The sequence below is a fragment of the Thalassophryne amazonica genome, chromosome 16, assembly GCF_902500255.1.
Source record: "Thalassophryne amazonica chromosome 16, fThaAma1.1, whole genome shotgun sequence".
In the NCBI taxonomy this organism is placed as follows: domain Eukaryota; kingdom Metazoa; phylum Chordata; class Actinopteri; order Batrachoidiformes; family Batrachoididae; genus Thalassophryne; species Thalassophryne amazonica.
Genome location: NC_047118.1, coordinates 35346292 through 35361814, shown reverse-complemented (window position 1 = coordinate 35361814; position 15523 = coordinate 35346292). Strand labels below are relative to the sequence as shown.

At 41.7% G+C, this 15523-nt stretch overlaps 1 protein-coding gene across 2 annotated transcripts in view; it reads left to right on the top strand.

Annotated features, from left to right (window-relative positions):
• The window catches only part of LOC117527637 (myosin-9-like), a 74461-nt gene that overhangs the window by 13710 nt on the left and 45228 nt on the right, over window positions 1-15523 (top strand). The window lies entirely within an intron of this gene.

Below are 15523 nucleotides of genomic sequence, written 5' to 3'. Positions count from 1 at the left end.
CAGACCCCCTCTACACCCTGGCTGCGTCTATAAATTCTGTCGATTTTAAAAATAATGAACAGAACCGGTGACAAAGGGCAGCTCTGGCGGAGGCCAACGTGCACTGGAAACAGGTTTGACTTACTACCAGCAATGCGAACCAAGCTCCTGCTGCGGTCGTACAGGGACTGGATAGCCCTTAGCAAAGGACCCCGTACTCCTGGAGCACCCCCCCACAGGGTGCCCTGAGGGACACGGTCGAACGCCTTCTCCAGATCCACAAAACACAGGTGTACTGGTTGGGCGAACTCCCATGAACCCTTGAGCACCCGATGGAGCGTGTAGAGCTGGTCCAGTGTGCACAGATCTTACCTTTCTGTCTTAATTACTATTGGAATTACATTTCTCAAGTGCCTTGCTAAAATGACAGTTCCTGCGAGCGGATAAATCGCAGCAGCATTGCGTAAGGGCACTTTCACACCAAAGGTTGCCTTAAAAGTCCCAAAAGCACTGAAAAATGAACTTTAATATAATGCAAAAGTCTTGTCGTGCTAGGTCACCAGAAAGTTTCAGCTTCCAGTTGCCTCTACTTTTTTTGTCATGGCTTAGATCAAATTGTATCACATAATTTGGTTTTCTGTTCAGGAGAGGACAATGCATACAAGATGATAAATAATTTGTAAGACTTGAGCCATATCTTGTTACAGTATGAGTCAAATACTCCTGTGTTTTAATCCAAGAAAAACTGACATATCTGCTCTCAGAATGCACCAAATTGCACTTTTTTTTTTCTTTTTTTTTTACTTTCATGGGGAGCATGCTTCTGGACCCCCTCGGAAAATGAACAAACTGCATTTATATAGAGTTTTTCCATCTGCATCAGACGCTGAATGCTGCGTTCACACCAGACACCACGCGAGCGATGGTGGCGAGAGGTTGCCATGTAATCCCTATGGAAGGATGCGCTGTGGCGCCACAAAAGTCCAAGTCACACAATACGACACAATGGACGTGAATAAAGAAACACGAATAAAGTGATTTTGAGCGATTGGCGCGATATCGCGTTGCATCATGTCGCCCTCTTCCCCAAGTTGAAAAATCTTAACTTTTTTTGTCTTGTCGCACCGCAATGACCAATCAGGGACTGGATATGTAGTGATGTGGAGATATCTGGAGTTTATACTTGATGTGGACATGTCCTGTCTCTGGCAATCAGCCTGTGAGCAGGACTTATGTCCCTTTTGGCCTTTATTTATTGAACACAATTATGACAGTTTGAGGGGAGAGCGAGGAACTGCAGCAGCAGCCAGTGTTTCCCCCCCCTCCTTCGTTCACATGTGCACGCACGAACGGGACAGGAGGTCCTCAAACTGGGTCCTGGAGAGGCAGAAGTACCGCTGAAAGCAGCCGTCATTCTGATGCAGCTCCTACAGCAAATGATGAATTTGTGGCGTCCGGCGTGACCGCGGCTCAAACAGAGCGACACACCGGGCGATGGTGGTGCATCCATTTCCAGGCAAGGGATGTGAATTTTTTGGCGTCCAGTGTGAAAACGGCATTACACATCAATGCCTCCCATTCACCCCGATGTCAGGTTGCTGCCATGCAAGGTGCCCGCTACACACTTGGAGCAACTAGGGGATTAAGGACCTTGCCCAAGGACCCTTAGTGATTTTCCAGTCAGGTTGGGATTTGAACTGAGGATCCTCTGGTCTCAAGCCCAATGCTTAACCACTAAACCTTGGGGAGGAGGGCAATGCAACGTGACACAATGCAATATCGCGCCACAAATGCGCCAATTGCTGAAAATCGCTTCACTCGTGTCCGTCGCACTGCGTGACTTGGCACCACAACGCGTCCTTCCATAGGGATTACATGGCAACCTGTCGCTCGTGTCGCACCCAGTGTGAACGCGGCTTAACAGTTATTAGTCAGCTAATGATTAACAGAAGAAATTGAACAAATGTTATAGAACTCTGAAAAATAAATTGCAAAGTACATTACAACAAGAACGACAAAAACAATCAAGCCAGAATACTCAAACCAGTCTAAAGTGGTAACATAATGAATATTCCAAAGATTACATAATTTTTAAGAAGGCAAGCAACAAGAAAACTGGTAATCTGTGGTGTACAAGTAAAGATTTTGTTGTAATGATCCACATGCCTGAAAACCAACCTTGTGGTGTGAGACCTACACACCTGGTGTGCCACTGCATGGTGAAGCGGTTCATAGTACTTCAGGAGTTGCGAAACAGTTTCCTTGCCACAGACATGCTAAACTCTTTCGCACTGTGAACTTTGAAACATGAGGTGTTATCTGTCTCCTGCTTAACGTCTGCTACAAATTTTATTCTCCTGTCAATTCAGCCTGTGCTGCCTGCCACATGTCCAGGTTATCAAACTAGCATACACAGGGCTTGACACTGACCACTGGTCCACCAAAATTCTACTAGCCCAGATGTATATGTGCAACAGGAACTACAGCTGCCAAAATGTTTTAAAATTTTGACGCAATTTGGTACATTCTAAGGCTGAAATTAATGAACTCTAAGACTGCACAAATACAGTAGTGTTCAGAATAATAGTAGTGCTATGTGACTAAAAAGATTAATCCAGGTTTTGAGTATGTTTCTTATTGTTACATGGGAAACAAAGTACCAGTAGATTCAGTACATTCTCACAAATCCAACAAGACCAAGCATTCATGATATGCACACTCTTAAGGCTATGAAATTGGGCTGTTAGTTAAAAAAAAAAAAAGAAAAAAAAATAGAAAAGGGGGTGTTCACAATAATAGTAGTGTGGCATTCAGTCTGAGTTCATCAGTTTTGTGGAACAAAAAGGTATGAATCAGGTGTTTCCTATGTAAGGATGAAGCCAGCACCTGTTGAACATGCTTTTCTCTTTGAAAGCCTGAGGAAAATGGGACGTTCAAGACATTGTTCAGAAGAACAGCGTAGTTTGATTAAAAAGTTGATTGGAGAGGGGAAAACGTATACGCAGGTGCAAAAAAATTAGTCTGTTCATCTACAATGATTTCCAATGCTTTAAAATGGATTAAAAAAAAAAACAGATGCGTGGAAGAAAACGGAAAACAACCATCAAAATGGATAGAAGAATAACCAGAATGGCAAAGGCTCACCCATTGATCAGCTCCAGGATGATCAAAGACAGTCTGGAGTTACCTGTAAGTGCTGTGACAGAAGACGCCTGTGTGAAGCTAATTTATTTGCAAGAATCCCCCGCAAAGTCCCTCTGTTAAATAAAAGATGTGCAGAAGAGGTTACAATTTGCCAAAGAACACATCAACTGGCCTAAAGAGAAATGGAGGAATATTTTGTGGACTGATGTGAGGAAAATTGTACTTTTTGGGTCCAAGGGCTGCAGACAGTTTGAGACGACCCCCAAACTCTGAATTCAAGGCACAGTTCACAGTGAAGACAGTGACGCATGGTGGTGCAAGCATCATGATATGGGCATGTTTCTCCTACTATGGTGTTGGGCCTATATATCGCATACCAGGTATCATGGATCAGTTTGGATATGTCAAAATACTTGAAGAGGTCATGCCCTTGAAATAGGTGTTTCAACAAGACAATGACCCCAAGCACACTAGTAAACCAGCAAAATCTTGGTTCCAGACCAACAAAATTAATGCCTCACAGATGTGAAGAAATCATGAAAAACTGTGGTTATTCAACTAAATACTAGTTTAGTGATTCACAGGATTGCTAAAAAGTAGTTTGAATATAATAGTTTTGAGTTTGTAGCGTCAACAGCAGATGCTACCATTATTGTGAACACCCCTTTTCTACTTTTTTACTAATAGCCCAATTTCAATTTGGATTTGTGAGAATCTACTGAATGTACTGGTACCTTGTTTCCCATGTAACAATAAGAAATATACTCAAAACCTGGATTAATCTTTTTAGTCACATAGCACTACTATTATTCTGAACACTACCGTATACCATTAGTTTACAACTTTTTTCAGTTTTTGTTTGAGCATGTTTGTTTGAACTTTTGTACATAACACTTTGTTACTTATTTTCATGTTATTCATTGTTGAGCATGTTAGTAACACGTGCAGAATAACACTAAGTGGTAAATTGTTACTATTTAACCTGTTTTGTTTTAAGTTATTTTGTTTACCATTTAGTGTTGTGTAGTCTTATTAATTTGGAACTGAACTTTTTCTTGGCTTTTGTCCAGGTTTGGGTGGCTGTAATTTAAACATATTAGAGTTTCATTCATTCCCACACCGAGAATTAAAAGATGCTCACAAAGATAGGCCGAATGCAGGCTCAACTTAATTTGAGTTTATTGGCGGTTTGCAAACCGAGACAGTGCATTACCGCCACCAACTGTTTGGGTGTGGAGCATTAATAGTCTGATGTATGCTATATTGGTAAGGAATTGTGGAGATGAGGGAAGAGAGGAAAAAAGAGTTGGGGGGGGGGGGGGGGGGGAAATTATACTGAACTATATTCTCTTGAATAACCCATTCAATGCTCGCTCCACGCCTTTGCCTCTTAGAAAATTATAGGCAGGCTGCCTGGAATTTGCCAAAAGGCACGTGAAGGACTCTCAGACCATAAAGAAATTCCTTGGTTGAGACAAAGATTGAACTTATTTGGCATGAATGCAAGGCGTCCTGTTTCGAGGAAATCAGGCACCATCCCTACAGTGTAGCATGGTGGTGGCAGCATCATGCTGTGGCACACAACCAAGATATCAAAGGAGTGGCTTCAAGACAACTCGGAATGTCCTTGATTGGCCCAGTCAGAGCCTAGACCTGAATCAGATTGAACATCTCTGGAGAGATCTGAAAATGGCTGTGCACAGATGCTCCCCATCCAACCTGATGGAGCTTGAGAGGTGCTGCAAAGAGGAATGGGCCAAACTGCCCAAAGATCGGTGTGCCGAGCTTGTGGCATCATTCAAGAAGACTTGAGGCTGTAATTGCTGCCCAGGGTGCATCAAAGTATTAAGCGAAGTGTGTTAATACTTGTGTACATGTGGTGTTTTTTTTATATATATATATATATATATCTAAAAATTTCAAAAATGTTTCATGTTGTCATTAGGGAGTGTTGTGAGTAGAATTTTGAGGTGAAAAATGAACATGTCCATTTTGGAATAAGGCTGTAATTTAACAAAATGTGGAAAAAGTGAAGCACTGTGAATACTTTGCATTGTTTGAAATTAATAAATGCAATGGGTTTATTTAGTCCATCTGGTTTGTTGTATGTTGACTCAAATGAAGTGCCCAGCCGAGAGCTTTAAGTGATACAGCTGAACCCAGCCACAAGATGAGATTGAAATTTGGGGGTGGCGTAGTCTGGTTATTTATTGGCAGTTATAACCGAGATGGAGGAGTAAAGAGTTTATTCCATGGGTCAGAAATGAGACCCAGCTGTCATTGGAGGAAAAAAGTGTTTTGCTGACAAACGGGAATGTTTACCTTAACTCTTCCTCTGGATTCTTTCACCTCTGTTAGAAGGCTTATGTAACCATGATTTAACTTTCAAAACTGATGGCGGGGTTTAGTGAATTGACAAACAGCTGCTATACTGCACTTGGACTTTCAAAATAATGAGTCATTTGTGCTGTTTGTGCAAATGGATAACTGAGTGACTGATGTGGAATTTGCTCTGTGACCCTGAAAATGATGTGCTCATCAGATCAATGACCTGTTCCCCATAACCCATTGAATGCAACAGTTGCCAGTGAAACAAGACATTACAAGTTGTGGCAACTGCTTGGATATACCTGTTGTTGGGGAGCTGATGTGTCAAGTCTTTCTATTCAGTTGTAGGAGTCTGCAGTTGGCACCAGCAGTTGGCTGTGGCTGGCCACACTCCAGTGTGAAACTGGATCCTGCTTGGCTAGGAATGTGAAAAATAAATGTGGAAAGTGATGATCTGTCATGCAGTCTGGTTATTTTCCAGACTGGCCTTAATTTACATTTCAGTCCTTGGAGCTGCTCAGCATGTATTCAAGTAAAACACCATCTTCCCTCCTCTTAAAAAAAAAAAATAAAAAAAAAATACACAATTTCCACAAATGGCAAAATAGCTTTCTCAGTTTGTCATTTCCTCTTTTCTCCTTGCTCCACCCTTCCCATTTTGTCAGCAATGAAGAGAGACTTGTGCCCATAATAAATTTTTACTAACTTTACTGTTTCTTTTCCAGTCCAGTTCCCACTTGTGAGAGACAACGCTAACATCCTGTAGTTCATCAGTTTAATTACTGAGGATGCAGACTGGTTGGCATACGTAAAGTCAGGACACAGAAGGAATGTAGCTTGTGAATTTGTTTGGAAACACAAAGAACAGTTTTAACCAAAGACTAAAGCCTGTGGCACGTTAAAGTCTATTAACTCCTGCTCACAAGCCAGTCGCCAGCGAGAGGACATGTCCACTCCTCATGGACAGATCACACACCAAGATTAACGGTGCCACCATCGCAGCGCTTTCACCTCCTCAAGTTCTCTCACGATTGTGGCACGTTAAATAAACCCCATTAACTCCTGGAAATAATGTACAGTGGTCCCTCGCTATAACGCAGTTCACCTTTCGTGGCCTCGCAGTTTCCCAGATTTTTTTTTTATGTAATTTAGTTTTTTTTTTCTCCTCCAGCGCATTGTGTTCTGCGTCATTATCAGGCAGGCCGGTCGCAGAACCGGTCGGCATCACCGCGATTGCTCTCACTGCTTCCGATGTGCTTACTGAGTCTGCGGGCTCGGTAAACGCAGCAGCGGGCCACTCACACCGTCCTGCTGTCTGCCAAATCTGGCAACAGGTCCAGAGACTACGCTCGCTCTTTTGATGCGGATGGTGACCGCAGCCGCAGAGCTCCCTGGCCACCGAGAGAGGACTTGGATTCTTTGCGGGTCCCGCATCTGTACCTCCGGAGACAGTGAGCGAAGGGAGAGTTTTGCGTGTGTCTGCTTATAATCTTCTCGTCCAGAAGAAAAGTGTTTACACAGGAGAGAAAAGTGAGAAAATGTTAATGCCTGTTTGAGAAAAGTGTATAAAGTGTGTAGTGAGGGGTTTTACAGCCTTAAAACATCTATAATAATTGCAAAAAATAACGCTGATTACTTACGGATTTCGCTTATCGTGAGTTATTTTTAGAACGTAACTCCCACGATAAATGAGGGACCACTGTATTCTGATTCCAATGTATCAAATCAATCTGCTTGTCCAGGCAGTCTGTAAAAATGGTGTCATGGAGTCAAGCTTCTTTCCCTGTGTGCAAAAGCTTGTTTTTGTTTTTTTTCTTCTCCCCTGCGCACAACTTGCGCAGCTATTCCTGCGCACTAGATACGCAGCACAACGTAACTCTATGCAGGCCTAATAGTCTCTTCGGCTGCTCCCTTGTTTGCCGGATGCGTCGCGGTGGAGCCGCATGGCGCAAAGCAGCGCTGTGATGAAGCCTCACGGGACATGTCCTGGCATGTCCAGCTCATGCACAATTTCTCGGATAGTCACACGACTGAAAAGCCACTGAAAGCCATCCTGTGAGACCAACACGGAGGTGCTTTTGTCCCGCGGCTCCGTGGCACATCCCTCCGCTTCTCTTTCCATGGGGAAAAAAAAAAACTCCTGTAAAAGTGGAATGTGCTGAAAGTCTTGTTGTCCACGTCTTCTGCCATTTTTGTGGAAGTCAGACGACGTCCCGGATCAACAAAGTCTTCACGTTGGAAATTATCTGGTTGTTTCAGCGGGGTGTCAGGCTGTCGATCGGCGCTCGGAGTGCGCCGCGGTCTTTAAACCGGCTGGAGCACTCCTTAATCTGTGTAATCCCCATAAAATCGTCACTGAAAGCCATTTGAATTTTCCGAATGGTGTTAACCTGGAGGCCTCTCAGTTTCTGGAAAAATTTGATGCAGCAAAGCTCCAAATCGTTCAGACATTTATTCACAATAGAAATCCGACGAGAGGGGTGGACCACTGCTCACACAAAGCCTGCTCACAGGCGAATGACGCAACCGACAGACGTGACAAAACTCACGCATGCGCACGAAGGTTCAAGCTTGGCTGACGCAATCACACGTGATTCAAATCCATATGGTTTTTGCAAAAAATAAAGGTCAGATACTTTTCTAACAGACCTCGTGTGTATGTATATGTGTATATATAAAAAAATCATGTAATGGATTAGTAAAGCTACTGTATATGTAAAGTTATGTTTATTATAGATGTAACATAGCATACTGGTATAGTCTTTGTTTTACGCTTTTTACTCTTTTAATTCATTTTATTAGTAAATGGAGCGTGCCGCGGCCTCAACTTTACCTAAATTCTGGGTCTTTTAGTGAAGCTTAGAGCTAGTGGCCGGCGAACACCTTAGTATTTCTTTTTTTTTTTTTTTTTTTATTAATGCTGGCAAATTATACAGTTTTTTTTTTTTTTTGTCTTTCTGATAGCGATTCTGTTCTGTTTCAGGTGCTGGCGGCCCTCCTGTCCTGTGCACCAACAGCATTTCCTGTGTATTCGTTTTGTGAATTGTTCTGTAATTTATGTCTATAGCATGGCCCAAGCAGACGGTCACCCCTTTGGGTCTGGTCTGCTTGAGGTTTCTTCCTCAGATGGAATTTTTCCTTACCACTGTTGCTCTGGGGGTTAGTAAGGTTAAACCTTACTTGTGTGAAGCACCTTGAGGCAACTCTGTTGTGATTTGGCACTATATAAATGAAAATAAATTGAAAGAACATCGTTTCATAATCTAACTTCAGGTTTAGATGTCCTGCGGGTATTGACATGGTGTTTTCAAATGGGTTGCACAATGTTCATGAGTAGCTCACGCAAGTGGCATGAAATTTTGAACACTTCAGTTTTCTTTACGCACTGGCATGCAGCCCTGCACAGTTTGACAAGTTTACTCATTGGCACACAAGATTGCGTGACAGTTCGGGGATCAAATTCATACTAGTGTCAAGATGCCTTTAGTAAGATGCAGTGGTTTCATTAAGGAAGGAACTAGAAGTTGGAATGAAAAAGGTAACAGTTGCACACTCTTACAACTATGGCAAATGCCAAAGGTATTTGTGGGGGAGAGTGCAGGAAGGGGTTTCCAAGAATATTGAATTTTTACATGTTTGTAGGTGACCTGTGGTGTTTTTTCAGAACAAAAATAAGAATGGATGTCATTCTACTACTAAGATGACATAATCCTAACACTGTTGTAGTCAGGTGGTACTTGTTTCAAATAAGATGACTGGCTGATCTTTATAAATACTTTTAACAGAAGAGATGGTGAGAATTTTCAGCTTTGTGGTGTGACAAAATTAACTTTGTATAGGAGAACTCTGACCAAAAAAAAGAAAAGAATCTAAACTCTGACAGGGGAGTAGACTAGGGAACTGGGGTCTGTAATCCCACATGAGGTTTAAGACACTGTTTAAAGTCTGTCAAGACTTTCAACAACTGGAAGGTTCCACAAAAGGGCTAGTTTTAAATTTTCAAATAGAGAATTATTTTCCCTAGTCTGTGTTGTTTAAAAATAGACTGGCCTTCATCTAAGGGGAATAGCTCCCTAAGTTATTTTAGTCCTCTAGAGAGCTAGTGGAGTTTGAAGTATGTCACTGACTTATCTATGTCAAGTATGTGTACTGTGGTGGACAGCATAGCTCATTGTACTGACTTGACTCTGTTTTTTCCCTTTTTTTTTTTTAATCAATACTACCTAAATTTATAAAGTTTCATTTCAATATACAACCAGACTGCTTATACAGTGCAAAAGTACTGCAGACATCTGAGATCTGTAGTTGCTTGGGAAATGTTATTCTAATTGTCAGTATTGACTAAAGTCCCTTTAAAAAATGGATGGAAGAAGCCAACACACATTTGTCTGTAAGAATTGTTTACGTCTAACACCCCTATCACACCTTTACAATTTAGCCAGTGTATGCCGAGCATATTAAAAACGCTGACGTACATATAATAAGTTATGGGTTAGTTTTGTGCAAGTTAATAACACGCTGATGTACGGCAAGGTCGTTGAAAATTTTTTTTTTGGGTATGCACTATATTTTTGACGTGCCAGCGTATGGCTTGTACATGGGACATAAGTTGTAGGTAGGTTATGCACACGCCCACACACATTACTTCTAAGTGATTCATAAGTCGAAATACAGCGAGATAATGTTTAACGTACCCAAAACGTATTTACAACATATGAGTAACATGCTGTGAACCTATGTGTAACTTATTTGACATGTTCCTGATGACCACAGAACTTACTGAACATGTCGGCTACCGTATAATAGCGTATTGACAGCGATTGGTATAAATAAGTAAATAAATTGGGTTTGGCAGGAGGAACCTGTCAGTACTCTTCAGACTCCATGGAGAATAGACATGCAGGATCCAGCAAGGCAATGAGAATACATTCTAGCGGTCCTCCAACATCAGCATGATTTCTTGAATTTGACACTGCACCAGTTGTGTGCTAACAGAGCCTGAAGAAGAGATCAATGAAAGAGGACCTAGGTACGGTCTCAGCCAGGAGAGTTCTTGCCAGCACAAGTTTTAGTGCAGCAGATAAAGCCGTGGTCACAACCCGCCGTACTTGTGCGTGCAGTCTACTTGCAAAAATGTGGGCTAAATTTGGAGATCCGTACGTCGTAAGTACTGCCTCAGTACAAATTTAGGAGCACGCAGACACACCGTAGAGGTTTTAGTGCATGCATAACTTTCGCTGCGGATTCACCAGCAGTACAGATGACGCACGCTGTGAGTACTGCCTCAGTACAGATTCAAAGCAGCACATTTTCATTCAGTTACTATTGAATTAACCAAATCCGTACGTAGGCAGTAAGGATTATGGCACTCACCACATACTATGGAGGCCGACAGACTTGCAAGCACGACGCAGCTTCTCACTTGAACTTGGACTTTATTTCCAAACTTCAGCAACACAGACACGACGCAGCTTCAGTCTGATAACTAGCTGTAACTTTTTGAGGCAAGTAAACACTCGTACAACTGACCGCTGCAGGCTGTACATGGTCATGCATCGCCGACGCAGAAAAACACCTGCCGATCCGGTCCCGCTCATAAAAAAGAAAAGCCGACCACACACACACACTGCTTTGTCAACTCTCTTTATCGTTACACTCCTAGAGACGTGCGTTGAACGTACTCCCTCTCTCCTCTTGCTACTGCCTCCGTACGTTTTCACAAAAACGTAGTGGCCGAGGCATCCGCAGAAAACATACGGCGAAAAAAAACGCACGGTGGGTTGTGACCGGGGCTTAACTAAAACAGTCATGCAAATGGTGATAAAAGCATCAAATTCAGCAGAAATACTCCTTAGACACTCTTCTTTTGAAAAAAGAAAGATTGGCCACTTGACTTTTCAATCGGTGGTCAGATAGGGGTCAATTGAAGAATTACACAGAGGTCAAAATTAAAAGATGCTCCAATCATATTGAAAAATATTCCACATTATTTGCCTGATCATAAAGATTCCAAAAAGGTATAGTTTGGACTATCTGTGACTGAATTCTATGGAGTTACGGGATAAAAACAGTAAAAATGGTGACAAAGCTCACTTTCATTTTGTACAGGGGTCAAAAGTTAAAGTTGCTCCAGTTTTGGTAAAGTGATGCAAATTATTGGTTGAGCTAATAGGATTAATAAATGGAATAGTTTTGACAGTGTTTAATGCTAGGTCTCCAAAGTAAAGGTCAAACAAGGTCTGTCTATAGGATTCTGTGACATGACACATGCTACCCCGTAACGTGATAAGTAAGGATGATACATGGTCCAAACTATTCCTTTTTAAAACTGTTAACTCCACTAGTAATTTACATCACTTTTTACCAAATTGGAGCAACTTTAAATTTTGACCCCTGTACAAACTGACACCGACCTTTACCATTCTTAAATGGACTGCATTTATATAGCCCTTTTCCATCTGCATCAGACGCTCAAAGCGCTTTACAATTATGCGTCACATTCACCCCGATGTCAGGGTGCTGCCATACAAGGCGTTCACTACACACCGGAAGCAATAGGGGATTACAATAGGGGAACTTTCCAGCCAGGCGGGGATTTGGACTCAAGCCCAACACCTTAACCGCTAGACCATCACCTCCCATTCTTGCTGTTTTTATCCCATAACTCCATAGAATTCAGTTACAGACCATCCAAACCGTACCTTTTTGGAATCTTTATGATCAGGCAAATGTGGCATAGGTTTCAATATGATTGGAGCATCTTTTAATTTTGACTCCTGTGTAATTCTTCAATTGACTTCTACCTGAACATCAACTGAAAATTCAAGTGCCCAATTGTGTTTTTTTTTTTTTTTCTTTTTCAAAAGAGGATTGTCTGAGGGTTATTTCTGCCAAATTTGATGCTTTTATCACCATTTGCAGGATTCCGCTCTAAATATTATCTGCTGCACTATTTGTTTTGGCATGATTGCGATGTTGAGCCCTTGATTTGTAGTGCGGCAGCCATCAGTGATGCACTGCTGCACAATCTGCGTAACCGGAACTGAGTGTAACTTGCGTACGCCGGCAAAACAATAGACAGTTGTTGGTGTAAATTCATTGAAACATTGTATACAAGTTAAAAATACGACATGTATACGTACATCCAACTGATTATGAATAAGCTATGTATGCATCAAACAATGGGGGAGAAATTTCAACGTATGCCAGTGTTTTTAATATGGTCGGCATACGCTGGCTAAATAGTCACGGTGTGACAACGCCCTAAAGCTGACTTTAAGTAGAGCCTTGAATGTGTTCAAACTGTTTTCACTTGTTGCAGAACACTCATTATAACAGGCATTTTTCTTTTTAAGTGTTCTTGCATGCATTTCAGTTTGTGGTCAATAGTCACATGAAGATGGCAAAGGGAAGCATGATCCGGTCTTTCACTTCTATGTTGCCATTGATGTGTTGTCCCTGAAGTGACAAAAGTCCTGAAAACACATGACCTGCTGATGATTTAGAGCTGGTCAGGGGATAGTGTGTCAAGGGCAGCAATTTGTGGAATTTCTCTGCTTGCTGTCTCCTGCTGATAAAGTTTGGGAGGAATGTGACTCTGAAAAGACTGGACAAACAGAGTGGGGGTGTTGTATGGGGTCCTGGAAGGCCCGATTATGATGGCTGAAGAGATAGAATGCAGCTGGTATCGAACTAAGAAGTACAGGACCTCGTGTGTGTATACACACATTTGTTACAAGATACTGAGTAAAGATGCGTTTGTGGCAGCCAGTGATGGATATCAGCTGTACAGCATCCTGACAATGTGTTGATGGAAGATGGAGGAGGCAAAGGTCATGAGAAGAAGAGCAATCTGTTTTCTTTCTCAGAGACTGGGGTTAATGTACTAGAATATACAGAGGGGACATAGCCTTTTAAACACAATAACCTTTGCCTTTTTCCAGATCTATTCTCAACTGTATAACTTGTTTTGATTTTAACCGTCTAGTCAAGGAATGATTTGTAGTTTTGTTGTTGTTGCCGCCCTGTTTGGCCTCTTGAGCCAGCATAATCTTTATTTTAGCAGGTTTTGGGGCGAATCTACTACACCGGTCTAATCAAGACTCCTGGAAAATATTAAAACATGGTTGACATCACACAAGTCTGTACATCATGTTAAATATTCCTAGAGGCTGACAGATGCCACCATTTTTGAATCAGCTAGTATTTGGAATATTTGTCAAAATAGGATTTTATTTTATTTTTTTAAGTGTAATTTTCCTGTACATTTACTGCAGTCTGTTTTTGCTATCGTGTTTTAACTTGTGAGCAGTTTTTTTTTCTCTCCCCCTGCCCCGCATCAGCACAGCTTTCACACTAAACATAATGTAGTGTATTTAAATAGAAATCAGTATTAAAGATTTTAAACTAGTCAACTGTTGTTTCCGCCAGAATGAGCTGGGCTCGACCAGTACTGAGATTTTCCTAATGTTTGCATGCTTGCAACGTGGCACACAAACAGGGTTGTGTTGTGCAGCTGTTTTGCTTTGAAAGTGCATGTACACAGTCAAAATTGTGCCACATCCTGCTGAGTTGGAATGATCAATTTGGGCGGCCACTGTCATGAAGAACTGAAAAATTCCCTGGAGCCTCTGCACTCCCTTGAGTTAATGCTTGACTCAGGCTTCAAGAGACCAAGCTCTCCCCCCCAATAGTGGTAATACTTGTCTAGCCACCTTCTATGTTCAAACCACAGCACTCCCAGTCAACATGCATGAGCTGTGCAGCACAGCATCTCTTAAAGCATGCTTGGTATACTTTTTAACCACTAAAAAATGTGCTTACGTCTGACATGAAAATTCTGCAAGTAGTATTTAAATGTAAAATGTGTCGTTAGTTTATTTTGATTCATCATTGCTCTGTAGTGTTGTTCACACTGGATTGGTACTGATGACTTAATGTTGATGAAATTCAGTTACTTTAAAAAAAAAAAAAAAAAAAGGCACCCAGAACAAGTAGCAGACATGTTTAGCTTTGTTCTGGGAAAATGGCCAGTTGTTTGTTTGGAACACTTGGCCAAGTTGGGGATACCTCTGCTGCGAAACATCCTAGACTGTCAGTAAGGCTGATGCTAAAGGATGAGCGTGAGGTTTGTATGGGGAAAATATCGGACTGAAGTGTTGACAGTATGGACCGAGCGTTGGCGAGGTCCGTGCGAAAAACTCCAATGTCTGATATTCCCATACAGACAAAGCAAGTGAGGGTAATAATTTATTATACAGTAGTGTTCAGAATAATAGTAGTGCTATGTGACTAAAAAGATTAATCCAGGTTTTGAGTATATTTCTTATTGTTACATGGGAAACAAGGTACCAGTAGATGCTCACAAATCCAACAAGACCAAGCATTCATGATATGCACACTCTCAAGGCTATGAAATTGGGCTATTAGTAAAAAAAGTAGAAAAGGGGGTGTTCACAATAATGGTAGCATCTGCTGTTGACGCTGCAAACAAACTTATGTTCAAACTGCTTTTTTAGCAATACTGTGAATCACTAAACTAGTATTTAGTTGTATAACCACAGTTTTTCATGATTTCATCACATCTGCGAGGCATTAATTTTGTTGGTTTGGAACCATGATTTTGCTCGGTTACTAGTGTGCTTGGGGTCATTGTCTTGTTGAAACACCCATTTCAAGGACAGGTCCTCTTCAGCATACGGCAACATGACCTCTTCAAGTATTTTGACACATCCAAACTGATCCATGATACCTGGTATGCGATATATAGGCCCAACACCATAGTAGGAGAAACATGCCCATATCATGATGCTTGCACCACCATGCTTCACTGAGAACTGTGGCTTGAATTCAGAGTTTGGGGGTTGTCTCACAAACTGTCTGTGGCCCTTGGACCCAAAAAGAACAGTTTTACTCTCATCAGTCCACAAAATATTCCTCCATTTCTCTTTAGGCCAGTTGATGTGTTTGGCAAATTGTAACCTCTTCTGCACGTCTTTTATTTCACAGAGGGACTTTGCGGGGGATTCTTGCAAATAAATTAGCTTCACACAGGCATCTTCTGTCACAGCAC